The 14,150-nt window shown below is 40.8% G+C and overlaps 1 protein-coding gene across 2 annotated transcripts in view; it reads left to right on the top strand.

The window, feature by feature from the left end:
* Nucleotides 1-14,150, top strand: part of LOC106580749 (G-protein coupled receptor 4) — a 51,445-nt gene that overhangs the window by 12,892 nt on the left and 24,403 nt on the right. Inside the window, exon 1 of one of the 2 annotated variants that reach the window (XM_014162117.2) lies at nucleotides 13,373-13,496. The exons of the other annotated variant lie outside the window; for it this stretch is intronic. The gene's annotated coding sequence lies outside the window, so the exon portion shown is untranslated. Of the gene's footprint in view, nucleotides 1-13,372; nucleotides 13,497-14,150 lie in introns of those variants that run through there. 2 annotated transcript variants of the gene reach the window in all.

The following is a 14,150-nucleotide window of genomic DNA, read 5'->3' as shown; positions in this document are numbered from 1 at the left end:
ATGGGAAAAACACACAGAACAAAACATGCCAATTTGAGTTAGTACTGCCTCAGATTCCTTTACACTTCCCAGAAAACCTTTATGGTGGGCTAGGCCTCTTGCCTTCTTTTAAGCAGTAAAAAATGTGCCCTTTCTCACCCCTATTTTAACACTGTGAGGACAGAGGAAAGCTTGTTGGGGACTTGTTTTCTTGACCATTAATTAAGTAATGTATGGTTAATTTGGGTACCCGTCCCGCATTTGGTAATACCATCTCATTCTGCTTCTGAGCTCCCATGGGGATCACATAGCTTGTTACTAACACACACACACACACACACACACACACACACACACACACACACACACACACACACACACACACACACACACACACACACACACACACACACACAAACCAGGGAGCACCATGCTCATCAACCCACAATGGAACCATAGTCTGTGTAGTATGGTCTTGTCTCATTAGGTTTCATTCACAATACTGGTCACCAGCATTATGAGAAAAGACTGTCTTCACACAAACAGTATGAATTAGAGCTTTGATCTGCAATCATTTAGTTTGGTTTGACCTTTTATGACCTCATGGCAAGCTGCGCGTTTCCCCCAGAAGAGTACTAATCAAGTAAACTGAACTAAGTTTGACAGAACAGGAAGTCACACAGGGACTGACAAATCCCAGCGGCACCCATACCTCCTCCACCCAGAGCCAGACCTCTCTTCATTGAAGTGATCTATTTGCACTCTGGCATTCACCTTTTAGCACTACCGTGTATTTCCTCTGGCAGGGCAGCTGTTTTTTTGTTTAGGAAGTGTCAGTGGCATTCTTCCACTGTGTATTCTGGGTCTGCTGCCACTTCAAGCCTGTCAACCAGCAGGCTGATAACAGTGACTAGTGGGACTTTGGCTCTGGGACTCTGCACAAAGCTTCCTGGAGGATTTCAAAGCCTGAATTCAGACTCAGAAATAAAACAGACTGTCATAAAGTGCTGGTGTTTACAAAACTCCCCCAGACCTTGTTTATCTGTGGCAACTTGAATGCCCCAGTGTATCCCTGGAGGTGACTGATACTTCAGCATCCTACCTCGGAGGGAGAGGAGAGGGTGATACATCAGTTGTCTTGTAGGAACCTCGAAAGGGTCGACAGGTCAGTGTGGCCACTGTCCAACACTCATTCATTTCCGGTGCAACAAGCTGATTGGGCCAAATTAAGGCTCAGTCAATAAAACCCTCTGGTGGGAATTTGAGTGGAAAATGTGGCACTTTTATTGAAGTCATTCATTTCCCCTGCAGGACGCCTGCCCTGGGCTTTATAGAGACCCGAAGTTGGCTCTCCAGCTGAGCGTGAAATGAGCAGCCTGCTAGGCCAGGATTAAATACCTGCTCTTTGCTTAGGGCCAAGTGAAGGGTGCTGCGGCAGACACCGTACATGGGCTGGTCTCCCCCACATCAGTCACTGGCTGTATAAGTCACAGGTGTGATGCAGGGAGCTAAGGACACTGTGTGCTGCAATGGTTTGCAGTGCAGACGTGGAGGCCAAGGCCGATGGCAGCTGACCTTGCCCTTCATCTCATGGACAGTACAGTATTTCACATCATAATGTCTGTCGAATGGGATACTGAAGCTAGTTTAGGTAGTTGTCCTCCACAATGTGTCAGTCAGTTTAAATTGACTTTGTCATGGTATGAAAGAACAGATTGCCACCAGCCAAATACAGGTCAGCATTCAAATCAAATGTTATTTGTCACATGCTTTGTCAACAACAGGTGTAGACTAACAGTGAAATGATTACACTGGCCCTTCAAAACAATGCAGAGAGAAAGAAAATAGAGAAATTATAGAAAAGTAATAAAATGTAATAATAAATACACAATGAGTAATGATAACTTGGCTACATACATGGGGTACCAGTACCGAGGTGCAGGGGTACGAGGTAATTGAGGTAGATATTGTCATGACTGTCCTGTGAGGATCACAGGTCAGATCAGCATGGCAATGGTTGACAATAACCAGACATTCTCTCACCCACAGAAGAGGCGAGGAGGGAACTGGGCCAGTTTGACAGTTCACACCCTGTTATAAATTGCAGGAGAAGGGAGCTCTTTCTCCACCTTCAGTAAAATCCACCAGAAGACTGTCTTTGTTAACAGACTTTTCCCGCCGAAACTATAACACGTTCAAATGTGGATACTTGAACAATAATTCTAACATAAGAATGTAGGGAATGGTCAGTGGGGAGCTTAAGAAAACTAATGTCATATTGTTTTTTATTTTGTGATGTCATTAAAAAGGTTATGAAGGAAATACTGCAACTTGAAAAGTATTTACACTACAGGTATGAAGTGTCCACCCTTAATGTTGTATATGAAATATGAAAAATGATGAAAGTATTTTAGTTAACCTCTATGGGCTAGGTGGGACGCTAGCGTCCCACCCGTGGTGCACTCCATCAACAGCAGGTGCATTTCAAGAGCGGCAAATTTGAATCCAAATAAATGTCAAAATTCAAATTTTTCAAACATACAACTATTTTACACCCTTTGAAAGATAAACATCTCCTTAATCTAACCACGTTTTACGATTTCAAAAAGGTTTTACGGCGAAAGCATAAATTTAGAGTATGTTAGGACAGTACATTTACAAGAGTTGTGTGTAATGTTTTGTCAATTCAAAGACAGGGTCACCAAAACCATAAAACCAGCTAAAATGATGCACTAACCTTTTACAATCTCCATCAGATGACACTCCTAGGACATTATGTTAGACAATGCATGCATTTTTAGTTCTATCAAGTTCATATTTATATCCAAAAAACAGCGTTTTACTATGGCATTGATGTTGAGGAAATCGTTTCCCTCCAATAACCGGCAGTCAATTCAACACCACAAATTAAATAATTAAAATTAGAAAACATTGGTAAAATATTATATTGTCATTTAAAGAATTATAGATTTACATCTCTTGAACGCAATCAACTTGCCAGATTTAAAAATAACCTTACTGGGAAATCACACTTTGCAATAATCTGAGCACTGCGCCCAGAAAAATACCGCGTTGCGATACAGACTAGACGTCATGTTGGGGAGATCTAAAATCGAAAATACTATGTAAATAATCCATTACCTTTGATTCTCTTCATCAGATGTCACTTCCAGGTATCACAGGTCCATAACGAATGTAGTTTTGTTCAAAAAAGCTCATCATTTATGTCCAAAAATCTCCGTCTTGTTAGCACATGATCTAAGCCAGCCGGACTTCTCGTCATGAACGAGGGGAAAAAATATATTTACGTTCGTTCAAACATGTCAAACGTTGTATAGCATAAATCATTAGGGCCTTTTTTAACCAGAACATGAATAATATTCAAGGTGGACGAATGCATACTCTTTTATAACGTATTGGAACGAGGGTACCCAACATGAACTCGCGCGCCAGGTGTCTAATGGGCCATCATCGTTCCATGGCTCTTGTTCAGTCAGATCTCCCTCCAGAAGACTCAAAACACTTTGTAAAGGCTGGTGACATCTAGTGGAAGCAATAGGAAGTGCCAAAATATTCCTCAGCCCCTGTGTTTTTCAAAGGGATAGGTTTAAAGGTAATACAACACATCAGGTATCCACTTCCTGTCAGAAAATGTCTCAGGGTTTTGCCTGCCAAATAAGTTCTGTTATACTCACAGACACCATTCAAACAGTTTTAGAAAATTTAGGGTGTTTTCTATCCATATGTAATAAGTATATGCATATTCTAGTTACTGGGTAGGAGTGGTAACCAGATTAAATCGGGTATGTTTTTTTATCCAGCCGTGTCAATACTGCCCCCTAGCCCTAACAGGTTAACATAGGAATGCGATTTTAGGAGGTATAAGAAAATCTATCTCCTGTAAACTGTGCATAGTAAGTAGCCAAGCCTCGAGTGCGGTCAGAGAGTGTGTCAGACTGACGGAACCGTCCCCTTTGGCCAGAGTGCATAAAAGGATTGCACACAGAGATTAACATCGGACCAGGAAAGACGAGGAGTTGCAGCCCACATCTAAAGTGGTTTAAACGCTGAATCTCAGAGACCAGGAAACATGAGCTACATGTTTGAAATGGTTGGAACTTTAAATCTCAACACGAGCTGAAGAAATAAATAGGGATGCACGATATATTGGAGAACATATCGAAATCGGCCAATATTAGCTGAAAATGCCAACGTCGGTATCGGCCCAATGTTTAGTTTAACCTGTAAGGGCTAGGGGGCAGTATTTCCACGGCCGGATAAAAAACGTACCCGATTTAATCTGGTTATTACTACTGCCAAGAAACTAGAATATGCATATAATTATTGGCTTTGGATAGAAAACACCCTAAAGTTTCTAAAACTGTTTGAATGGTGTCTGTGAGTATAACAGAACTAATATGGCAGGCAAAAACCTGAGAAGATTCTGAACAGGAAGTGCCCTCTCTGACCATTCCTTGGGTTTCTTGGCTCTGTTTATTGAAAACTTAGGATCTTTGCTGTAACGTGACACTTCCTACGGCTCCCATAGGCTCTCAGAACCCGGGAAAAAGCTGAATGATGTAATTCCAGCCGCTGGCTGAAACACATTAGCGCCTTTGGTAAGTGGTCTATCAGAGGACCATCAGACTGAGGCGCGTGCACGGGGCGACACCATGTTTTTATTTTCTCTCTCTTTGTACTAAAACACGATTTCCCGGTCGGAATATTATCGCTTTTTTATGAGAAAAATTGCATAAAAATTGATTTTAAACAGCGGTTGACATGCTTCGAAGTACGGTAATGCAATATTTAGAATTTTTTTGTCACGAAATGCCTCGGGCGCGTCACCCTTCTTTACCCTTTCGGATAGTGTCTTGAACGCCGAACAAAACGCCGCTATTTGGATATAACTATGGATTATTTGGAACCAAACCAACATTTGTTATTGAAGTAGAAGTCCTGGGAGTGCATTCTGACGAAGAACAGCAAAGGTAATAACATTTTTCTTATAGTAAATCTGACTTTGGTGAGGGCTAAACTTGCTGGGTGTCTAAATAGCTAGCCCTGTGATGCCGGGCTATCTACTTAGAATATTGCAAAATGTGCTTTCACCGAAAAGCTATTTTAAAATAGCGGACATAGCGAGTGCATAGAGGAGTTCTGTATCTATAATTCTTAAAATAATTGTTATGATTTTTGTGAACGTTTATCGTGAGTAATTTAGTAAATTCACCGGAAGTTTGTGGGGGTATCTAGTTCTGAACGTCACATGCTAATGTAAAAAGCTGGTTTTTGATATAAATATGAACGTGATTGAACAAAACATGCATGTATTGTATAACATAATGTCCTAAGATTGTCATCTGATGAAGATCATCAAAGGTTAGTGCTGCATTTAGCTGTGATTTGGGTTTATGTGACATTTTAACCGTTTTAACCTTTTTTTAACTTGGCAAGTCAGTTAAGAACAAATTCTTATTTACAATGATGGCCCAGACAATGCTGGGCCAGTTGTGTGCTGCCCTGTGGGACTCCCAATCACAGCCGGATGTGTTACAGCCTGGATTCGTACCAGGGACTGTAGTGACGCCTCTTGCACTGAGATGCAGTGCCTTAGACACCTGTGTCCATGTGTGTGTTAACAATTTAACTGTACTAGAATGCTTAACCTCTATGGGCTAGGTGGGCGTCCCACCTACTCAACAGCCAGTGTAATCCCGTGGCGCGATATTCAAATACCTCAAAATTGCAAAAACTTCAATTTTTCAGCTAAATGCAGCACTAACCTTTGATGAGCTTCATCAGATGACAACCCTAGTACATTATGTTATACAATACATGCATGTTTTGTTCAATCAAGTTCATATTTATATCAAAAACCAGCTTTTTACATTAGCATGTGACTAGCATGTGACTAGCATTCCGACCGAACACTGCCGGTGAATTTACTAAATTACTCACGATAAACGTTCACAAAAAACATAACAATTATTTTAAGAATTATAGATACAGAACTCCTCTATGCACTCGATATGTCCGATTTTTAAATTGCTTTTCGGTGAAAGCACATTTTGCAATATTCTAAGTAGATAGCCCGGCATCACAGGGCTAGCTATTTAGACACCCAGCAAGTTTAGCACTCACCAAAGTCAGATTTACTATAAGAAAAATGTTATTACCTTTGCTGTTCTTCATCAGAATGCACTCCCAGGACTTCTACTTCAATAACAAATGTTGGTTGGGTTTCCATTGTTATATCCAAATAGCGGTGTTTTGTTTGTGCGTTCAAGACTCTATCCGAAAGGGTAAATAAGGGTGACGAGCATGGCGCATTTCGTGACCAAAAATTTCCAAATATTCCATTACTGTACTTCGAAGCATGTCAACCGCTGTTTAAAATCAATTTTTATGCCATTTTTCTCGTAAAAAAGCGATAATATTCCGACCGGGAAATCGTTTTTTATTACAAAGAGAGTGAAAGTAAAAGCATGCTATCCCCTCATGCACGAACCTCAGTCTAATGGCCCTCTGATAGAGCACTTGCCAAACGCGCTAATGAGTTTCAGCCTGGGGATGGAATTACATCGTTCAGCTTTTTCCTGCTTTCTGAGAGCCCATGGGAGCCGTAGGAAGTGTCACGTCATGCCAGAGATCCCCTGTATTTGTTAGAGATGATCAAGGAGGGCAAGAAATGGTCAGACAGGCCACTTCCTGTAAGGAATCTTCTCAGGTTTTGGCCTGCCAAATGAGTTCTGTTATACTCACAGACACCATTCAAACAGTTTTAGAAACTTTAGGGTGTTTTCTATCCAAAGCCAATAATTATATGCATATTCTAGTTACTGGGCAGGAGTAGTAACCAGATTAAATCGGGTACGTTTTTTTTCCGGCCGTGCAAATACTGCCCCCTAGCCCCAACAGGTTAACCTCTATGGGCTAGGTGGGACGCTAGCGTGCCACCCGTGGTGCACTCCATGAACAGCAGGTGCATTTCAAGAGCGGCAAATTTGAATCCAAATAAATGTCAAAATTCAAATTTTTCAAAAATACAACTATTTTACACCATTTGAAAGATAAACATCTCCTTAATCTAACCACGTTTTACGATTTCAAAAAGGTTTTACGGCGAAAGCATAAATTTAGAGTATGTTAGGACAGTACATTTACAAGAGCTGTGTGTAATGTTTTGTCAAGTCAAAGACAGGGTCACCAAAACCATAAAACCAGCTAAAATGATGCACTAACCTTTTACAATCTCCATCAGATGACACTCCTAGGACATTATGTTAGACAATGCATGCATTTTTAGTTCTATCAAGTTCATATTTATATCCAAAAACAGCGTTTTACTATGGCATTGATGTTGAGGAAATCGTTTCCCTCCAATAACCGGCAGTCAAGTCAGCGTCACAAATTAAATAATTAAAATTAGAAAACATTGGTAAAATATTATATTGTCATTTAAAGAATTATAGATTTACATCTCTTGAACGCAATCAACTTGCCAGATTTAAAAATAACCTTACTGGGAAATCACACTTTGCAATAATCTGAGCACTGCGCCCAGAAAAATACGGCGTTGCGATACAGACTAGACGTCATGTTGGGGAGATCTAAAATCGAAAATACTATGTAAATAATCCATTACCTTTGATTCTCTTCATCAGATGTCACTTCCAGGTATCACAGGTCCATAACGAATGTAGTTTTGTTCAAAAAAGCTCATCATTTATGTCCAAAAATCTCCGTCTTGTTAGCACATGATCTAAGCCAGCCGGACTTCTCGTCATGAACGAGGGGAAAAAATATATTTACGTTCGTTCAAACATGTCAAACGTTGTATAGCATAAATCATTAGGGCCTTTTTTAACCAGAACATGAATAATATTCAAGGTGGACGAATGCATACTCTTTTATAACGTATTGGAACGAGGGTACCCAACATGAACTCGCGCGCAGGTGTCTAATGGGACATCATCGTTCCATGGCTCTTGTTCGGTCAGATCTCCCTCCAGAAGACTCAAAACACTTTGTAAAGGCTGGTGACATCTAGTGGAAGCAATAGGAAGTGCCAAAATATTCCTCAGCCCCTGTGTTTTTCAATGGGATAGGTTTAAAGTCAATACAACACATCAGTTATCCACTTCCTGTCAGAAAATGTCTCAGGGTTTTGCCTGCCAAATGAGTTCTGTTATACTCACAGACACCATTCAAACAGTTTTAGAAACTTTAGAGTGTTTTCTATCCATATATAATAAGTATATGCATATTCTAGTTACTGGGTAGGATTAGTAACCAGATTAAATTGGGTACATTTTTTTTATCCAGACGTGCAAATGCTGCCCCCTAGCCCTAACAGGTTAACAGGCCGCAAAAATTTTTAAATATCGATTATCGGTATCGTTTTTTTGGGGGGCCAAGGAAAATATTGGATATTAGTATCGGCCAAACATGAAATATCGGTGCATCACTAGAAATAAACTCACCTTCCTTTAGACCAGAACATTGCCAGGTTGTAGCTGTGCATGTGAAGTGGTCTGAATCCTGATCCCTGAATAATCAACACGAGGTGTAGGCGAGAAGCTCACCTCCCAGACAATCACTGGTACGGCTGATTAGCTGTCCTAAGTCAGATATCGAGAAAAGCGAATCTAAGTGAGACTATCCTACTACTCTCATCACCAATGGGAACCGTCTACACGGCTGGCTATCTCACAGCTGGCTATCTTCCAGAGTGAACAACAGTAGAAGAGACGGGTCCGGACCCTTCCGGACAATCAGAGCTTTACAAGCATGCCGCTGAAAGGCCAACCAACATCCTTCCTAAGAAGGCCTGGTTCCACCAGAGATAAATGGCAAACAAGGCACTCACACGTAAATACATTCATGATTTCTTATTCCAAACGGGCAGCAGTTCATGTGCAAAGTATATGATTAATGTGAGAATAGTTCTAAAATGTATCCACGATTAGTGTCCCTTTTTCTCTCTCTCTTCCCCACCCTTTTTCATTCGTTGTGTACAAGCCGCCATATTTTATCACTCCGCTAGGGACATTTGTCTCATGTAAATTGTGTATGTTTACTCTTTTATTATTTAGTTATCTAGTAAATAAATAATTAAACCAATTTGTGTAGTACTGAATCATGAGTAAGGTTGGGTTTTTTTGCAGATGCATGAGGTTACGACTGTTCAGAATGATGATAAGATGAGGTAATGATTAATACATTGACTGTTTTATGGATGTGATAGGTAAAGAACTTTAGAGTTTAATTTGGGAGATGTTAACTCTTTAAACAACCTCTTCCGTGGTGCCCCAAATCCTAATGAGTTAATTGTTAGATGATTAATTTAATTGGGTAACAATTAAACATATTTAGTTGATTAAATGAATAACAGTCATCAGATTAACCCCTGTGCGGCCTCCGTCCACATCCAGCGAAAAATCCTATCGCCATTAGCATAACAAAATGTAATAATTTTACTTTTTTTTTTTTTTCAAATTATATCGTTTTATAGATACACCTCTCCTGAATCGAACCACGTTGTCCGATTTCAAAAAGGCTTTACAGCAAAAGCAAAACATTAGATTATGTTAGAGGAGTATATCGTAAAAGTAGCCACATAGCCATTTTCCGACCAACCACATGCATCACAAATAACCAAAAAACAGCTAAATGCAGCACTAACCTTTGACAATCTTCATCAGATGACACACCTAGGACATCATGTTACACAATACATGCATTCTTTTGTTCGATAAAGTTCATATTTATATATAAAAACAGCATTTTACATTGGTGCGTAACGTTGACTAACTATTTTCCCTCAAATGCATCCAATGAAACAGCGCTACAATTTACTAAATTACTATTCGAAAACATTTTTAAAATGTAATATTGTCATTCTAAGATTTATAGATGAATATCTCTTGAAAGCACCTGTAATGCCAGATTTAAAATTAACTTTACTGGGTAATCATACTTTGCGATGAAAGGGGATGCGATACTCTGAAAAATAGGCTAACGTTACAGGTCAGCGCCATCTTGGAACAATCGCATATCACATCTAGTCTTGTATACTATTGTCAATAATCCCTTACCTTTGGTTGTCTTCATCAGAAAGCACTTCCAGGCATCCCAGGTCCACAACAAATGTATTTTCGTTCGAAAAAATACTCCTTTATGTTCCAAGAGCTTGTTCTTGTTAGCGCGTCTGAAGGCTGCTCCAAAACTTCCGTCGGCCACGGGACAGCCATTTCGACAAAATGCATTTTTTTCCCATTTAGGTTCGTTCAAACATGTCAAACGTTGTATAACATAAATCTTCAGGGCGTTTTTCAACAAGAGAGCCAATAAGATTCGAGGGGGACGATTGCATTGTGTTTCAAAACGTTTCGAAAGGGGAGGGTAACCAGGGGCGTCGGCGTCATAATGGTGATGGCCCTCTCCGTGTGACCACGTTCCACTGCGTCTCATTCATTCAGTTTTCACAGTAGGAGTCTCAAATCACTTTGTAAAGACTGGGGACATCTAGTGGAAGCAATAGGAAGTGCTCAATGAACCATAGCTCACGGTGTGATTAATAGGCAACGTGATGAAGTTGAGTTCGCAATTCAGAATTCCACTTCCTGTTTCGATCTGTCTCGGGGTTCTGACTGCCATATGAGTTCTGTTATACTCACAGACACCATTCAAACAGTTTTAGAAACTTTAGGGTGTTTTCTATCCACAAGTATTAATTATATGCATATCCTTGCTTCTGAGTTTGAGTAGGAGGCCGTTTAAAATGGGCACGAATATTTTTTCAAAAATCGCTTTAGTGCCCCCTATCCTAGGGGAATGCCAAGAGGTTAATGAAAGTAATGTCACTAGACAACAGGATAGATAATAAACAGTAGCAGCAGTGTATGTGATGAGTAAAAAATGTTTGTGCAAAAAGGGTCAATGCAGATACAATGCCGATTTGATTAACTATTTAGCTAACTATTTAGCAGTCTTATGGCTTGGGGGTAAAAGCTGTTTAGGCTCCTGTTGGTTCCAGACTTGGTGCAACAGTACTGTTTGTCGTGTGGTAGCAGAGAGAAGCATCTATGACTTCAGTGGCTGGAGTCTTTGACAATTTTTAGGGCTTTCCTCTGACACCGCCTGGTATAGAGGTCATGGATGGCAGGGAGCTCGCGCCGTACACACTACCCTCTGTAGCACCTTGTGGTCGGATGCCAACCAGTTGTCATACCAAGCGGTGATGCAGCCAGTCTAAATGCCCTTAATGGTGCAGCTGTATAACCTTTTGAGGATCTGAGGTCCCATGCCAAATCTTTTCAACCTCCTAAGGGGGAAGAGGTGTTGTCGTGCCTTCTTCACAACTGTGTTGGTTTGTGTGGACCATGATAGATCCTTAGTGATGTGAAATCTGTGGAACTTGAAGCTCTCGGCCTGCTCCACTACAGCCCCGTTGATGTGAATGTGGGCATGCTCGGCCCTCCGTTTCCTGTAGTCCATGATCAGCTCCTTTGTCTTCCTGGCGTTGGGGGAGATGTTGTTGTCCTTCTCCCTGTAGGCTGTCTCATCGTCACCTGTGATCAGGCCTACCACCATCGCGTCGTCAGCAAACTTAACCTCTATGGGCAAGGCGGGACGAATTCGTCCCACCTACGTAACAGCCACCTGAATTTCAGTGGCGCGATTTTTTAATCGTTTGAAATACTATTACTTCAATTTCTCAAACATATGACTATTTTACAGCTATTTAAAGACAAGACTCTCCTTAATCTAACCACACTGTCCGATTTCAAAAAGGCTTTACAACGAAAGCAAAACATTAGATTATGTCAGGAGAGTGCCCAGCCAGAAATAATCAGACTACCCATTTTTCAAGCTAGCATATGATGTCACAAAAACCCAAACCACAGCTAAATGCAGCACTAACCTTTTATGATCTTCATCAGATGACACACCTAGGACATTATGTTATACAATACATGCATGTCTGTTCAATCAAGTTCATATTTATATAAAAAAACAGCTTTTTACATTAGCATGTGACGTTCAGAAAAAGCATACCCCCCGCAAACTTCCGGTGAATTTACTAACAATTGTACTAAATTACTCACGATAAACGTTCACAAAAAGCATAACAATTATTTTAAGAATTGTAGATACAGAACTCCTCTATGCACTCGATATGTCCGATTTTAAAATAGCTTTTCGGATGAAGCACATTTTGCAATATTCTAAGTACATAGCCCGGCATCACAGGGCTAGCTATTTAGACACCCACGCAGTTCAGCCTTCACCAAAATCACATTTCCTATAAGAAAAATGTTCTTACCTTTCTTGTTCTTCGTCAGAATGCAGTCCCAGGACTTCTACTTCAATAACAAATGTAGGTTTGGTCCCAAATAATCCATCTTTATATCCAAACAGCAACGTTTTGTTCGTGAGTTCTAGACACTATCAGAATGGTAATCCACGGTCACGAGCATTGCGCATGGCGTGACAAAAAATGTCTAAATATTCCATTTCCATACTTCGAAGCATGTCAACCGCTGTTTAAAACCAATTTTTATGCCATTTATCTCGTAGAAAAGCGATAATATTCCGACCGGGAATCTGCAATAAACTAAACAGCCGAATTAAAATACTCCACGGGGGCTAATCGCGCACACGCCTCATCCCATTGTCACCTAATGGGACACTTGAATAAGTCGATAATCTGTTTCAGCCTGAGGCTGCCTCGTCAACCTTCATGATTTTCCCGCCTTCTGAGAGCCTATTGGAGCCCTGGGAATTGTCACGTTACAGCTAAGATCCTTACTTTTCAATAAACAGATGCAAGACGCACGACTCCTTGTCAGACAGGCCACTTCGTGCATGAAACCTTGTCAGGTTTTTGCCTGCCATAGGAGTTCTGTTATACTCACAGACACCATTCAAACAGTTTTAGAAACTTTAGGGTGTTTTCTATCCAAACCTGAACAATAATATGCATATTCTAGCTTCTGAGTTGGTGTAGGAGGCAGTTAAAAATGGGCACATATTTTTCCCAAAATTCTCAATACTGCCCCCTAGCCCAAACAGGTTAATGATGCTGTTGGAGTCTAGCGCGGCCATGCAGTCGTGGGTGAGTAGGGAGTACAGGAGGGACTAAGCACACACACCTGAGGGGCCCCCGTGTTGAGGGTCAGCATATTTAAATCACAAGTCACCATTATGGACGTATGAAGGTTGGTCAAATAGATATAACTGTGAACAGTAAATCACAGTTATATTTGATATGATCAAATAAATAACTTACAGAGGTATGGAGCAGTGTTACTCCTGTATCTTAGCTTCCGCTTCATCTGACCACTTCCGTATTGAGCTGGGACCGTACTTCCTGTTTGAGTTTTTCCTTTTAACCATTTGCCAAATAGAGGACAAGGGGGAGCTTTGTATGCGTTTCTGTGTGTGGAGTAAAGGTGATCTAGAGTTTCGTCGACCTCTAGTTGCAAAGGTGACATGCTGGTAGAAATTGGGTAAGACAGATTTCGGTTTCCCTGCATTCAAATTAATTCTGTTTCGTAGGTACTGTAGTAGCCTTGGAGAGACAAATTGCGACAATGGTGAAGTAAGTTTGTGTGCTTGTGTGTGTGTGCTCTGCATAGGAGATGTTACTGTTTGCTCTTAACACCTTTACCAAAACAAAATCCTGACATAATCCTAATTAGGGGGCTAAGTGCATGTTGACGACTGAGCACACCACATAGTCTAGACGGTGATAACTGCCCTGACACCTAGACTACCCCTATGGTTAGCAAAGCTGTAATGATCTACTGTGTGGTCATGCCTCCAACTCCCATTCTGAGCTGCTTTACATCGATGAAATAGGAACTGAAACCAAAGTGTCTATTGAGCAGCAAGCACATTGCTTTCTGCGATCTTATAACAGATAAACAGGATCTCATGCACATGAAACACTTATGCTGACCCTATTGAGCCCACGTTTCAGATGATCCATTAGTCAGATGAAACAGAAAGAAACAGATGAGACCATGATCAAAGCCAGCCTCTGTAAAGTAGAGCGGGGCGTTGTTTTTGTCAGAAGAGTAGAGACTGGCTGGGTAATGAATGTGTCCCTGACTTGGTCTTAGCGCCTCTTATCCATCTCCCTCTCCCTGTTCCTCGCTAAA

Source organism: Salmo salar, chromosome ssa20, assembly GCF_905237065.1.
Source record: "Salmo salar chromosome ssa20, Ssal_v3.1, whole genome shotgun sequence".
Lineage (NCBI taxonomy): Eukaryota > Metazoa > Chordata > Actinopteri > Salmoniformes > Salmonidae > Salmo > Salmo salar.
The sequence above is the reverse complement of the archived record's forward strand: the minus strand, read 5'-3'. Positions and strand labels throughout refer to the sequence as shown.